Source organism: Curcuma longa, chromosome 13 (assembly GCF_044706935.1).
Source record: "Curcuma longa cultivar G26 ecotype Majalengka, Jawa Barat chromosome 13, ITB_CL_G26_1.1, whole genome shotgun sequence".
Taxonomy (NCBI): domain Eukaryota; kingdom Viridiplantae; phylum Streptophyta; class Magnoliopsida; order Zingiberales; family Zingiberaceae; genus Curcuma; species Curcuma longa.
In genome coordinates, this window is record NC_133873.1 from 827,385 (window position 1) to 841,481 (window position 14,097).

Here is a 14,097-nt window from a genome sequence, read left to right on the forward strand (position 1 = left end):
ATATTATGTGCATGGTGTGTTGTTGATTATAGAAGGAAACTGTATCTTATAATCTAGGTTGATGATGTCCCCTTGAGGAGCTCATACAGGATTATCATGTAAACCCTGCAGGTGGACTTAGTTCCGCATGATAATAAGGTTGAGTGGTACTACTCTTGGATTAGAAGTTGATTAAATTTGAGTTGTCAGTAACTCATTTAATTGATGGGCATACGATATCTTAAACACAGGGAGATTAATGTACTTATAGTAAGAACGAGCCCATAATATAATATGGGATTAGTGCGGTAGTGCAGTAATAACTCTCTAGTGGAATGAGTTATTATTGATGGACTTAAGCTGTGTGTTCAGAAGGAACATGGGAAGCTTAAGCCCATCGGGAGACCAAAACCAATTCCTCCTCGAGGTCCCTACTGTAGCCTCTGGAAATCCTCGAATCCACCACAGAAAGAATTCATGGAGACCTTCGAAAGAATTCTTGAAGATCTCTTGGATGTTGGTGCAATAGTTGCCCCAAGTGCATTGAGTTTCAATGTTTGGCTAAACCATGTTTAAAGTTAGACAATTCTTATTGATCTAACATGTGTGATGCAAGTTTGCAGGAAAGTCCAAGTGTAATATTGGCAAGGAAAGTCCAAGCGTAGTCCAAGTGGGTAGTCTTGGCAAGGAGAAGTCCAAGGGTGGTCTTGGCAAGGACTTGACATGACAAAGCTGATGGAAGCATCTCAGGCTAGTGCAGGGAGGCATGAGGCTGTGGGAGATGTTTGACGGCCGAGGTCTAGGTCAAGAGAAGCTGAAATGGGATTTTTCAGCTTCACCAGTCGACTGGCCCTGCCAGCAGTCGACTGATCATAAATCAGACGCACACAGAAAGATCAGTCGAGCCAGAGGAAGACAGGAGTCGACTGGACAGTCGACTGGTGTTATGGAATAGTCGACTATTGCCAGTCGACTGGTCTTGGACAGTCGACTACTATTTGAACGTTGCAAAAAATTGGCAAGCATTTAATGCGCTTTAATGCGAGATTTTGTTGCCGATTGAAGGCATCAGTCGACTGGCCCTGCCAGCAGTCGACTGATGTTGCAGAGATTATAAAAGAAGCCTGCACGAGAACAACTTATCTTCTTCGCCATTCTTTCATTCTTTTGTGCTTTTTTTGTGAATGTTTTTGTTCCATATTCTCTGCTTTATTCCTCTCCTCGAATTCTATGAGAAATTTTAGATAGGAAATTCTATTTATAAAAGAAAAGAATTTTATTTAGAATTTTTTTTGGATAAGAAAGAAATAAGAATTTCTGCTAAGAAATTTTGTCTCTTCTCGTACAAAATTTTATTATAAAATTTTGTGAATTAATTTTGTTAAATTAACAAAATATTAATTATGGAAATTAATCTTGTTAAATATTAGCGAGATATAATTAAAAGATTTTGTTAAAGATAAGAACAAAATTAATATAATAGAAATTTATTAAAAAGATAACAAATCTTATCCATTGGATTTTATTAGATTTGTTCTAATAAAATCTTATAAAAAGATTTATTTCTAAATAAATCTAGATAAGATAAGGTTGTTAGATTCTTTCTAATAAAATCTTATTAAGAGATTTATTTCTAAAATAAATCTAGATAAGATAAGTTTATTAGATTGTTTCTAATAAATTCTTCTTAAAGATTTTATTAGATCTTTTCTAACTAAATCTGGATAAGAAAATTTATTAGAATCTTTCTTAAATTTCCATGATGGCTTAGCTATATAAAAGGAGGTTTAGGGGAGGCAAAAGTTACAACAATTAATCTCTTTTCCCCCCTTAAGGCCGGCGGCATCAATAGAGAAACTCTTCCCTTTGTTGCCGCCGCCTACCCCTTCCTCTTCTCTCCTTTCTTCGGTTTTGATTCTAGCTTCTTCTCCCCTCTCTTGTTTTCGTTGTTCTCTTCTAGATCCCTGCTAGGGCCGGTGGACAAGGAAGATTTTCCTTGCTAGGGCCGGCGGCATTAAGAAGAGAAAGAAGGAGAGGAAAAGTAGAAGGAAAGAAAGGATTGGTTTCTAAGTTTTCTTGCCATCGGAAGAGAAGAGTTTTTAGAGGAATCATCTCGAAGGATCGTTGTCCACACAACGTTCGAGAAGAGGAGAGGACATACAGCAGAAGATCAAGGGGTCATCTACTCCTTCTAGACATCCCGAAGAAAAGGTACAAGTTTATTGTTTCCGCTTTAAATAAATTGTCCCTTTTATCTTGGATCCTGTAAACCAAACACAAGAGCCCAATGATCTAAATGCGTCGATCAAACTTTGTTTGATTGACTATGAGGGCAACTTAAATCCATTTCTGAAAAAAAATTTTATTCTATAAGAATTCACCGGAACGGGTTTCCTAGTGTTTCCCATCAATGTTGGTGAAAAATGCACTAAGATCTTGCCTAGAGTTTTGATGTTTGACAATACACCTAGGTCTGGTCAGTTTTGACCAAGGGGTGATCCAAACAGGACTTGATGTTTGGATGTGTGGAAGTGAGTAAGAAGATCTAGTCGGTTAGACTAGACAGTGGAAGTCCTAATCTGGAAGATTGGGCAAGGGAAGTCCTGGTGAGTGAAGCTGGGCAAGAGAAAGTCCTAGTTGTAGGCTAGGCAAAGGGAAGTCCTGATTTGGAGGATCAGGCGGAAGTCTTGGCAGAGTCAACGTGCACCAGGCAAGATCTAGACTTGGGTCAGGAGGACCGAGTTGCAGATGAAATGGACTTGGTCAGGAGGACCAAGTTGCAGAGAAGAATGGACTGATCAGGAGGATCAGTTGCGTTCAAGTCCTGGGGGGCAACGACAGAGCCGAGCACAAGTCCAACAAATCTGGAGGACTTGGTTGGCATAAATTCTCCTGAGTGGAGTGGGTAAGGGCGCATTTCTGGAATGGGACAGGAGGCGTCAGTCTATCCCAGGATTTCGGTAGAAATCCGAAGTTAGACCCACAAGGTAAAACTAGTTTGGCTTGGTTGTATTCATGCTTGTTTTGCAGGAATCATAATGCAGGGTCAACTTCAAACAGCCATAACTTTTGACTCGGGTCTCAGAAAGAGGCAAACTCAGATGCGTTGGAAAGCACTTTCAGAGATCTACAAAATTGGTGTTTTGAGTATTTTTGGATTCCGGCTGGAGTCAACTCAGAATGGCACTTGAGTCGACTCAGGCAGCTGATAACGACAAAGAAGGAAGTTTTATATGCCACACAGGCTGGAGTCGACCCAGATTGCAATCTGAGTCGACTCAGGAGGTGTATATAAGGCCGTGAACGTGTAGAAGCAACCCAATTCAAGTGCTTAACCTCCCTGTTCAATAAGTGGTGATTCTGAACGCAAAAGAAGCCAGACGCTTCGGGCGCCTCCCGAATTAGGCCTTGAACGTACTCTGAGTAAATTCGCACGGTCTGGCTTTATAGTTATCGAAAGATTTGGCGTGGCTCTGTTTCCAGGCACGCCCGTGCCAGGAGGCACGGTTCAGAAGAGGCACGCGGCTCTGTTTTGAAGCACGGCCGTGCTTGTGAGGCACGACCTGGTATAGTCAGCCTTCATTATTGAGACACGGCCGTGTCTAATAGACACGGCCTGAGCTGTGGTACCCAGAATGCTGGGCACGGCCGTGCCTATGAGACACGGCCCAGCTTTATTGCTTGTAAATTTCCGATTTCCCTGCAAAAATAAGGAAAATTTATTAGGACTCAACAAAACAAACTTGAACGAAAGAAAAGTATATATGTATGAACATAAAAGAAATGCAAAACAAACAAAACCCTTGGTGTAACACCCGAAATTTTTCCTTCAATAATTTCTGGATATTTATTTATTTATGATGGATTAATTATGATAAGAAAAGAATTAGTATAAAATACTAATTCGGGCTTTAAAAATTTATAAGCCTAAAATATTGCGTGTAATGGGTCTCATGGAGGTTTTGCTAAAAGAAAGAAAAAGAAAAGAAAATGTGGAGGGGCAAGGATTTGAACCTTGGACCCCATCCAATGTATAGCAAGCCTTGGACCATATGTGCAAGTGAATATTTCTTATTAAAGACATAAGAGGAATTTTACTTAAAGCTTACGGATAATTAGGGAGAGTAGAAATCAAATCACGTAACGATGGAGGAGGATAACATACCATACTAGATTTTATTTTCTTCCTAATTAAGAGGATTTTATTATCTACCTAATTAAGAGATTTGTTACCATGCGATGAATTCCTTACCTCTCCTTATAAACTCTGCTATTCACCGAGAACTAAGGGTTTTCACCTGCCGAGCACCCTTCGACTCTTCGTCTCTTTCCCTTCCCCTCTCCTCTGCTCCATTACTGCTCTGGTCGAAGTTGGCCGAAGGTGTTAGAGATTCTTCGTCGGGTAATCGTTAGAAACTTCAGAACTCTGTAAGTTCCCCTCACCTGCATTATAATGGCTACGAAGATGATTTTCTGTAGATAATTCATGTTTATGGTTACCAGGATAGTTTCCTAGAAAGCCTGTTATTCGTTTAAAAATCTTTACTGCTGTAAGTAAATCCGGTTGTTTATAGATTCTTCATTTAAAAGTTTAAAGCATGTTAGAGTGTAAATACTAGTTACCAAGGATCGGTATTCATGATAACTTGTGGTTAGAAATAACTATGTTCTAGGGTTATAGGTCAGAGGAAACAAATAGTCAAGACAGAACTCATCGCCGAGAAACAGAACGCCTGGTAATCGATCGGTTGATCGATTACCAGAGGGTGTAATCGATCAACCGATCGATTACACGTTGTAAGGAGAGGAAAATCGCGGGTTTGGATCGATCAGCTGATCGATTGAGCCTATGTAATCGATCAACTGATCGATTATGGGTCTGTAATCGATCAGTTGATCGATTACAGATGCTACCGTGACGAACAGAAGGAACAATAATCGATTTTCTGATCGATTAAAGCCCAGATCGATCTACTGATCGATTACAGAGACAGATTAAGTGGGTTTACCGTTGAGTTAAAGTTTATGAAGGGTTTACAGATGTTACCATGTGCAGAAAACTCACCCAAACCTAAATTAGAGCTTAATTGGCCTGTCAAATGTAACGAATGATAACAATTGGTGTTAAGTACTCTAAGAAAACTCTAGTTCTAAGTAGTTATGGTTAATATTGCTAGACATAGGATTTTATAATACCTTATGTCGATTTCATGTAATGCCATATGAATGTTCACTATGAATGAAGAATGATATTATGGAACATTCATGATATAATGAAAAAGGGAAAGTTTATAAAAGTATTAGTATTTTACTTTAAATGAATGGCTTGTACCGGAACCCGAAAGGGATCCAAGGGATGGGCTCCAAAGGTTGCCCCTAGGTCGAAGGACATCTGAGAAGATCTAGTAACCGTGTAGTCGGGATTAGCTACCTCGTACTACTTGGTATGTATGCGCGCAAAAGAAATGAATGGGTACAAGCCAGGGATCCCCAAAATGATGATAATGATTATGTTTACCTATGTTCAAAAAGAAAATGATTTTCATGTTTATGATGCAATATAAATAATCAATGATTGACTATGCATGCTTAATAAATGTCGATATGCTCTTATGTTTTAATGTTATGATGCTATGCACGGTTGGATTTTGTGAGTAGGAAAGGAACTTACTAAGCTTTATGCTTATAGAAATTTTCCTTATATTGCAGATCCAACTAACAGGTATTGAGCTAAGGGAGGCAGCGGGACAGGGCGGAGATGATGTGTGTGATGGTGACTTGACCAAGCCTCGGCCATGCAGGAAAAGATCAGGTCCTTTGTTTGAGGGGGATTGTTGGGTTACAAAGGTGCAAACATAGTCCCACATCTAAAACACATGAAAAAGATCATGAGTTTAAAAGGATGAAAGATATCTCCATTGGCATGAGACCTTTTGGGTTGAGCCCAAGAACAAAATCATGAGGACTTAGGCCCAAAGTGGACAATATCATGTTATTGTGGAGATATTTTGATTCCTAAGACCCTACAATTAGTATCAGAGCGAGGTCACTCTTCACCGGACTAACCGTCGGAAGAGCCATGATCCAGATCTAACCATGTATGTTGAAACTTAAACAAGGGAAGTGGGTGCTCCCGTGTTTGAATCAAGAGGATCATACACTAGGTAGAAAGTCCTAATTGCGGCTAAGCAGGAAGTCCTAGTAGGTCGGATGGACCGAGGGGCAAGAAGTCCTAGTGGGTCGAGGATTCGGACATCAAATGGAGGATCTCCATTTGAGGGGGGCCTGTGGTCCTTTGTTTGAGGGGGGATTGTTGGGTTGCTGATGTGCCTAGGATTTATATATGTATTTACGTTTTATTCGCACATCTTTCTGAGTTTATTGCTAAAATCCTGTGTGCATTGCATCCTTTATTTATGCATTTAGGCACATATTCCTAGTTCGGAGATCTGCTCGTATTTTTACATGTTTCAGGGTGGAAAATGGAGCAAAAGCGAGCAAAACGGAGTAACAATTGAAGACAAGGCAAGACAGGGTCGTGCCTCATAGGCACGGCCGTGTCTACTCAGCTTGTGGCCGTGCTTCAAAGGGCACGGGCGTGTGCACAAACAGAAGACCATCAAGCCTGGGTCGTGCCTCACTAGCACGGCCGTGCCAATATTCCCCATCAGCAGCAGCCAGAGGCCTTGTCTACTAGACACGACTGTGCTTTGAAACAGAAGCCAGCCGAGACTTAGCCGTGCCTCACAGGCACGGCCGTGTTTCCAACAAGAACTCAAGCATCTGCTGTTGGTCGTGCCCACCAGGCACGGCCGTGTGTCAAAACAGAAAGGTCCCAGCAGCTGGTCGTGCCTCAAAACACGGCCGTGTCCAGCAAATGAAGGAGAGATAGGCTGTGGTCGTGCCTCACAGGCATGGCCGTGCCTTCAAACAGAGCGGAGCCAAGTCTGGACCGTGCCCCAGAGGCACGGCCGTGCCCCCGGACAGAAGCTTCACAGCCTTAGGCCGTGCCCACAAGGCACGGCCGTGCCTCCTCCAGTGTCTGGTGCCCACACGGGGCCGTGCCTCCTAGGCACGGCCTTGTGAGCGGGGGCGTGCTGACTTCGTGACCTGTATATAAATAGGTCCTCTTTGTGACCTAAGAGAGGGGGGAGACCTTGGAGAGCCACCGGAGCTGTTCTAGAGCCACCGACGCCTGTTTCGAAGAGAGATTCGACGATCCATCCACCGATCCGACTGTTCTAGTCCACCTCATACCATCTACGCAGAGTTTGCAGTCCGAGGAAGAAGATAAGTCTTATTTCCTGCATTCATTTGTATTATCTTTGGAGTGAGATGTACTCTTTCTTTCCTTTGGCTTGTAACCTCCACGCTATGGAGTAGATTCCCTAGATTCTAGGATGTAGGATGAATTAGATATACTGGATGATTGTATTTGGATTTGTTTAATCCACCGTTTTCAATGATATAACTGTCTATTACTTTGTGGATTTATGCTTGTGTGATTGATGATGAATTGTGTGTGTGTGAATCCATGAGGGTAGGGATTAACTATGAATTGGGGAATCATTAGGCCATACACCGGGGCGCTTCGTGACAGGGAGAATGCCTTGAACCGGGCGAGTTCCGAGGGGTTTCTTAATGCATAGTTAATTCTTATGAGGGATAGTTAGCGGTCATTCGTTGTTGGGGAGAGATCCGTAAAAAGATATCCTGTGACAGGGGATAGGGTTCTTTCAGTACTTCGGGGCGCCTGAGTGACACGGAGAATGCCTTGAACCGGGCTTCTAGAACCATCTCAAACCGACAACGAGTGACGTAAGAACACCAATGCTTTATTCCGAGGATACCTGACGAGGTCGAATTGGATAAATTGGTAAACATCCCTACAATTAAACAATTATTGAGGAAAGGTAGAGGATCCAAGTCAATCAATCCATACTCTGAGGAGTCCGAAGTCCTAGGATCGTTTCACAACCCAGTGTCACAGTCGATCCCTTTCTCCGAATTCTAGGATAAAGTACTTTAGAACACTCCCATCTCCCCCACACAACTCATGCTCAATATTCTCTCCACCTTTTTGTGCTAGATCTAGTAAGTAATTCCACGATCCCTGTGGATCGATATCTTTTTATTACTTGATGACATCTGTATACTTGCGGAGCCGCATCAGTTGCAAAGGTGTAAACATAGTCCCACATCTAAAAATACATGAAAAAGATCAGGTCCTTTGTTTGAGGGGGATTGTTGGGTTGCAAAGGTGCAAACATAGTCCCACATCTAAAACACATGAAAAAGATCATGGGTTTAAAAGGATGAAAGATATCTCCATTGGCATGAGGCCTTTTAGGTTAAGCCCAAGAACAAAACCATGAGAGCTTATGCCCAAAGTGGACAATATCATGTCATTGTGGAGATATTTTGATTCCTATGACCCTAAAAAAGTTAGCTTGTTCGTGTAGTTCAAATTCACAAAATAGTTTGTCTAATTTAACAACGGACAAGTCCCTTGACACTTTATAAGCATCGACCATTGATGCCCATAGAGTGGTCCGAGGGAAAGCTTATAAAACATACTTTACCAAATCGCGATTGTTGATTTTCTCTGCTATGATGTGGAGCCCATTCACAATCTCCTTGAATTGTCCATGCATTCAGCTCACATTTTCATTAAGTTTCATTGCGAAGGATTGTAGTTGACCCACCAAAAGATCTCTCTTGGCTCGCCTTGATTCGCTTGAGCCCTCGTTGAGTTCAATGAGTTTCTCCCACAATTCCTTGGCCGAGTTGAATGGACCGACCTTGCTTAGTTGCTCTTTGGAAAGTCCACATTGCAGAGTAGTTGTGGCTTTGGCATTTGCTTGTGCTTTGTTACATATCTCCTTTGACCAATCTTTGGTAGGTAGAGGCACTCCGGTTGCATCCTTGGGTTTTTCGAAGCCATCTACAATACTAAACCAATATTCAATATCGTTCATTAAATAGTACTCCATCCTACCTTTTCAATACGCGAAGTCATTGCCGTCAAAGTAAGGTGGTCGTGCGGTGTTGTATCCCTCTTGAAACGCCATTTGATATTTTGGTTGAATGTGAGTTCGTCCGAAACTGACCAGCTTTAATACCACTTGTTGGGATTGGTGCGTTTGCTAGAGGGAGGTAAATAGCGATTCTTTGAATTTCTCTGCGAAAATGTTAGCGGAAGCAAAATAAATATGAAAAATAATGATCAATCGCTAACCCGGTTGTTTACTTGGTATTCACCTCTTACGAGGTTACTAATCCAAGGATCCACACATACACCAACGGCCTTTTCACTATGAAAATCTCTTTTTCGAAGCACGCTTCGAAGGTGAAGAAAACCCTCAGAATTTGACCTCTTCCTTTCACAAGATTAATTAGTGAAGTAAGGAGGAAGAGCAGTGCTTTACAAAATCAGAGAATTGCTAGAGAAAAATGATGAAGAAGATTTTTTTTTCTTCAGCGTCGTTTGCTATTTTTATGTTTTTCCGTACACCAGTCGACTGCTCCAAGGGTCAGTTGACTGATGGGTTTTAACGGCTCTTTAATACGCATTTAATCAGCCAATTGTTGCCTCAACGGTCACCTAGCATTCGACTGCACCATGAGCAGTCGATTGCTCTAGTCGACTGCTCTACTCGACTGATCTTTCTGTGACTTCAGTGTGTGTTTCTGATCAACCAGCATTCGACTGCTTTAGCTAAAACTCCCCATTCAGCTCCTTTTTCAGCCCTTAGCCTTGACGCAAGTCTTCAAACGCCTTCCACAAGCCTCGTGCCCTTCCTTGCACTAGCTTAAGACATTTCCCTCAGCTTCGTCGTGCTAAGTCTCCCTTTGCTAAGAGACACCGTGCCTCTGGGACTTCATCCTTTGCCAAGTTTTCCAACCTGGACTTTCTTGTGGATTCAAATCACACAAGTTAAATTACTAACATTACCTAACTTAAACTCATTTTAGTCAAATATTAAAATCCACATCACTTGGGGCAAGATTGCACCAAAAGTAATATTCCAGAGAAATATAGATCTCTCATAAGTGAATCAGATTACGTGTTACTCATCGAGCATGAGTAAACTACTGAACATGAAGAAGTTCTGAAAAGTTCAGAATGGGATAAATGGTTTACAACCATGAAGTCAGAATTGAATTTCATTAATGCCTAGTTTGGAACTCGGTGGAATATTCATTTTGATGAGGTAATTAAAGAGTTTGATTTCTCATAAAATCCGACGAACCCTTTGTGTATAAGGAGGTTAGTGGAAGTGCGATCGTATTCTTGTAATTATATGTTGATAACATATTAATAAAAGGAAACAATATGCTTGTTCTACAGTCAGTCAAACTATGGTTAGTCAATTGTTCTCTATGAAAGACATGAAAGAAGCGACCTAAATCCTCGAGATCAATATCTATGGAGATAGATCGAAGAGGTTGCTTGGTATTTCATAGTCTACACAAATAGACAAGGTGCTAAAAGGGGTTTAGCATGCTTGAATCCGAAAAAAGTTTACCTTTCGAAGTCTACGTGTCCACGGACAAAAGACGAGAGGATTTACATGAGTATGATCTCTTGTGCTCCGGCAAAAGGATCAATCATATATGCTATGATGTGTACGAGGCCCGACGTATCATGTGCTCTGAGTGTTATGAGCGGATACCGATCAGATCTAGGAATAGATACTTGGGCGGTTGTCAAAATAATTATTAAAGTCCTCTTAATTCACATTGTAGATAACTTGGTGTTTGTGAGACACAGAAGACCATGATTATCAGTCCCTTGTGAATTATAAACTAAGGCTCACAACCAAGATGGCGTTGGACAACCCATCGGGAACGGTTGTAGTGTAATTCGGTGACTGTCTGTCTTGACTGTAGAATTACACTAGTGCACTTTGTGTGTATTGAGTAGGACCAATGAGGTTGTTCAATTTACTCTGACTTACAAATTGAACAAGACCTCTGTTATTATATATTATGCACTCTTAATCCCGATGTAATAAATGGGCATCTATAAGTAGTAATTATTGCTTTGATTTACCAAAGGGTGAGATCTTTCCGTTAGATCAAATATTCTCGGTAAGTTGGGTGATGACCTCCTCTGTTGTGGCGAATTTTGACGGCATTGCAGAACAAGGTAGCTTTCGTTGATCAGCAACCGGAAGAGGGGTTCTCTGAAGGGAGCTGAACATTGTCAAGTCGTCAACGAACTCAACAGCACAAGAAGAGGAGTGGAATTCCAGATTTGCAGCTCAACGTCGTTTGCGTTGCGGCTCTGTTTCAGGAAGGGTTTTTCTGATTTCAGTGCTGTGCACGCGAGCAGATCAAGCCCAGATGATAATCTGAGGTTCTCAAGGGATTTTCAAAGAGGATATAATCCGATTTGGCTTTTGTTTGACACCAAATGAGAGGATTTGAAGAAGGGAAGGGTTGTGGTTGTTTTTGCTTCGTTTTCCTGCATTTCTGATTACAATTCAGAGTTTCTGATTGTCTGTTTACCGCAGTTGCTTCTTTAAATTCATTTCTGACTGGTGTTTTTGATTAAACATTGTGAATTCGGTTCTTAGTCATTGTTTAGCTTTGTTTGGATTCTGAATTGTCATTCGATTAGCTTAGTCTCCTGAGTTTGTTTCTCTAAAGCCCTTTTAAAACCAGTTTCTGAGAAACTGTTCCGTGCCAAACCTTCCCATGCCAAACCTTTCTCCATGTGTCACAAGCTAGCTAGCCCAACTCAAGCATCTTGATTGTATTTTAGGGGTAGCTAACTAGTTCCAATTGTTGCGATGATCGATCCCTTCAAATGCTGAAACACTGATTTTCAGTGTACTGTGCAGATTCAGTAATACTGATTTTTAGTTTTCAGTTGCTGAAACACTGATCTTCGGTATCAGCTCCCCTCATTTTGATTCCATTAAAACCCTTTTGAATGCAATTGGGTTGGTTTTAGCTTTTAGGTTGTATTTGAATTGATTTGCATTCATAAGTTTGGTTCATACCCAGTTTCATTTGTCTATATTTTAGAGTGGGAAAACTTGCATTCTTCATTCCATTTTCATTTACAATTCATTAAAAGCATTTACATTTCAAAACAAAACCCCCATTTATATAGAAAACCCAAAAAGAACGACACGATAAGCTTGATTTAAACCGTTTCTACTAGTCCTTGGAAAAATACGACTCGAGGCCCCTATACTTCATTTATTTGCATTTATCGTGGGTTTTCGATAAAATTTCTAAATTCTAATTTGAAGCCCTATCGTGACACCTAGTTAAGGGCTTTTCACATACCAAAGTCATTAAGCAAGGGGGGCAGCAGGACAAGGCAGATACGAGATGTGTGTGGTAGTGCCGTGATAGACTGAATGAGCAACTTTAATATTTGCATGTTGATTGTTTGGATTATTACTGTGTTGATTATCTCTAGACTATGCATGCATACCATGTTTCGTTATCATATATGAACTCCCGGTTCCATTAGATAATTCATGTTATTCCGCAAAGAAAATTTCGGGATTTTCGTATTTGATTACTAGTATGAATGAATGTAAGAAAGTAAACTGTAGCGTCCGTCAAGGCTCTGATAAGGGCGGGCGTGAGTGGTACTATTCAAGGTCTTAGATGTCGATTATTGAGTTGTCAGTGAACTCAGATAATTGACGGACATACGATATCTTAAACACGGGGAGCAATGCATAAAATAATAAGAAGGAACCCATAATGTAATATGGGGATTGGATTGGTAGTGCAACAATGATCCTCTAGTGGAATGGATCGTTGTTGATGGATGTAGGTGTGTATTCGGGGTTGAATACGGGATCCGAAACCCATCAGAAGGCCAGATCCAATACCTCCTCGAGGTCCCCGCTGTAGCCTAAAGACATCTTCAAAAGGATGCAATCAAACGGATGAGATTAGTTCTCAGCCGTCGGATGAGATTTAATCTCGACCGTTGGATGAGATTAGTTCTCGACCGTAGGATGAGTTAATGGATGAGATCAACTTGTATCCGTGGGATTAGATCAAGTTGCATCCATTGGATCGAAATAAATAAAGAGAAATAGAAGAGAATAGATTAGAACCGTTGGATGAGATTAAGTCGTCGTCCGATGGACGAGATCTCTCCGGTTCGGTTTTAATTCTCTTTGGAAAGGAAGAATCAGTTCACGAGGTGAACCAGAGCTGGTTCATGGAACCACACGCCCAAGGGAAAGGATCAGGTCCGTCGGATCGAATCAATTAAGTTATATTAAAAGAGATTATATCGTAACCGTTAGATGAGATTGAGTTGCATCCAACGGATGAGATCTCATCGGTTCAGTTTTATTTTAATATAAAATTGGTTCAAGGATTAAACCAACCCAATAGGTGGGCCGGCCACTTATAATGAGGATAAGGTTGGTTTGGTTTTTTTTTAGAAAAGAAAAACCAAAGATAAAAGATCCGACGGTTGCAATTTATTTAATCGGCTGAGATTTAAATTAATTCTGGAATTTAGAATTAATTATAAAAATAATTCCAAATTAGAATTAATTAATAATAACTGGCCAATATTAAATAAATTAAATAAAAATTAATTTGGTTTTTATTTTAAAAGGAAAAACCAAATTAAAAAGATCCGACGGTTGTAATTTATTTAATTGGCTGAGATTTGAAATAATTTTGGAGTTTGGAATTAATTATAAAAATAATTCTGAATTAAAATTATTTTATTATTATTATATTCGGCCAATATTAAATAAGATTGGATAAAATTGATTTTGGTTTTTTATTTTAAAAAGGAAAAACCAAATCTAAAGAATCCGACGGTTGCGATTTAATCTAGAAGATCTAGATTAATAATCTTTCTAAAAATCTAGAATTAGTTTATAAAATCAGAAAAATTCTAGAAAAATTTGTTTAGAAAGATTTGGGCTTGGTCTTTGGTTTAAGGCTATAAAAGAGAGGCAATAGGGGGCGGCAATAGACAATCAAGAAGGATAGAGAGAAAGCTTTCCGAAAAACAAGTTCTCTCCTCCCTTCTTCTTCTTGCCGCCGGCCCTATCTCTTCTTCCTTCTCTTTTCTTTTTTCCTCCTTCTCCACCGCCACTTCCCTTCCTCTCTAAG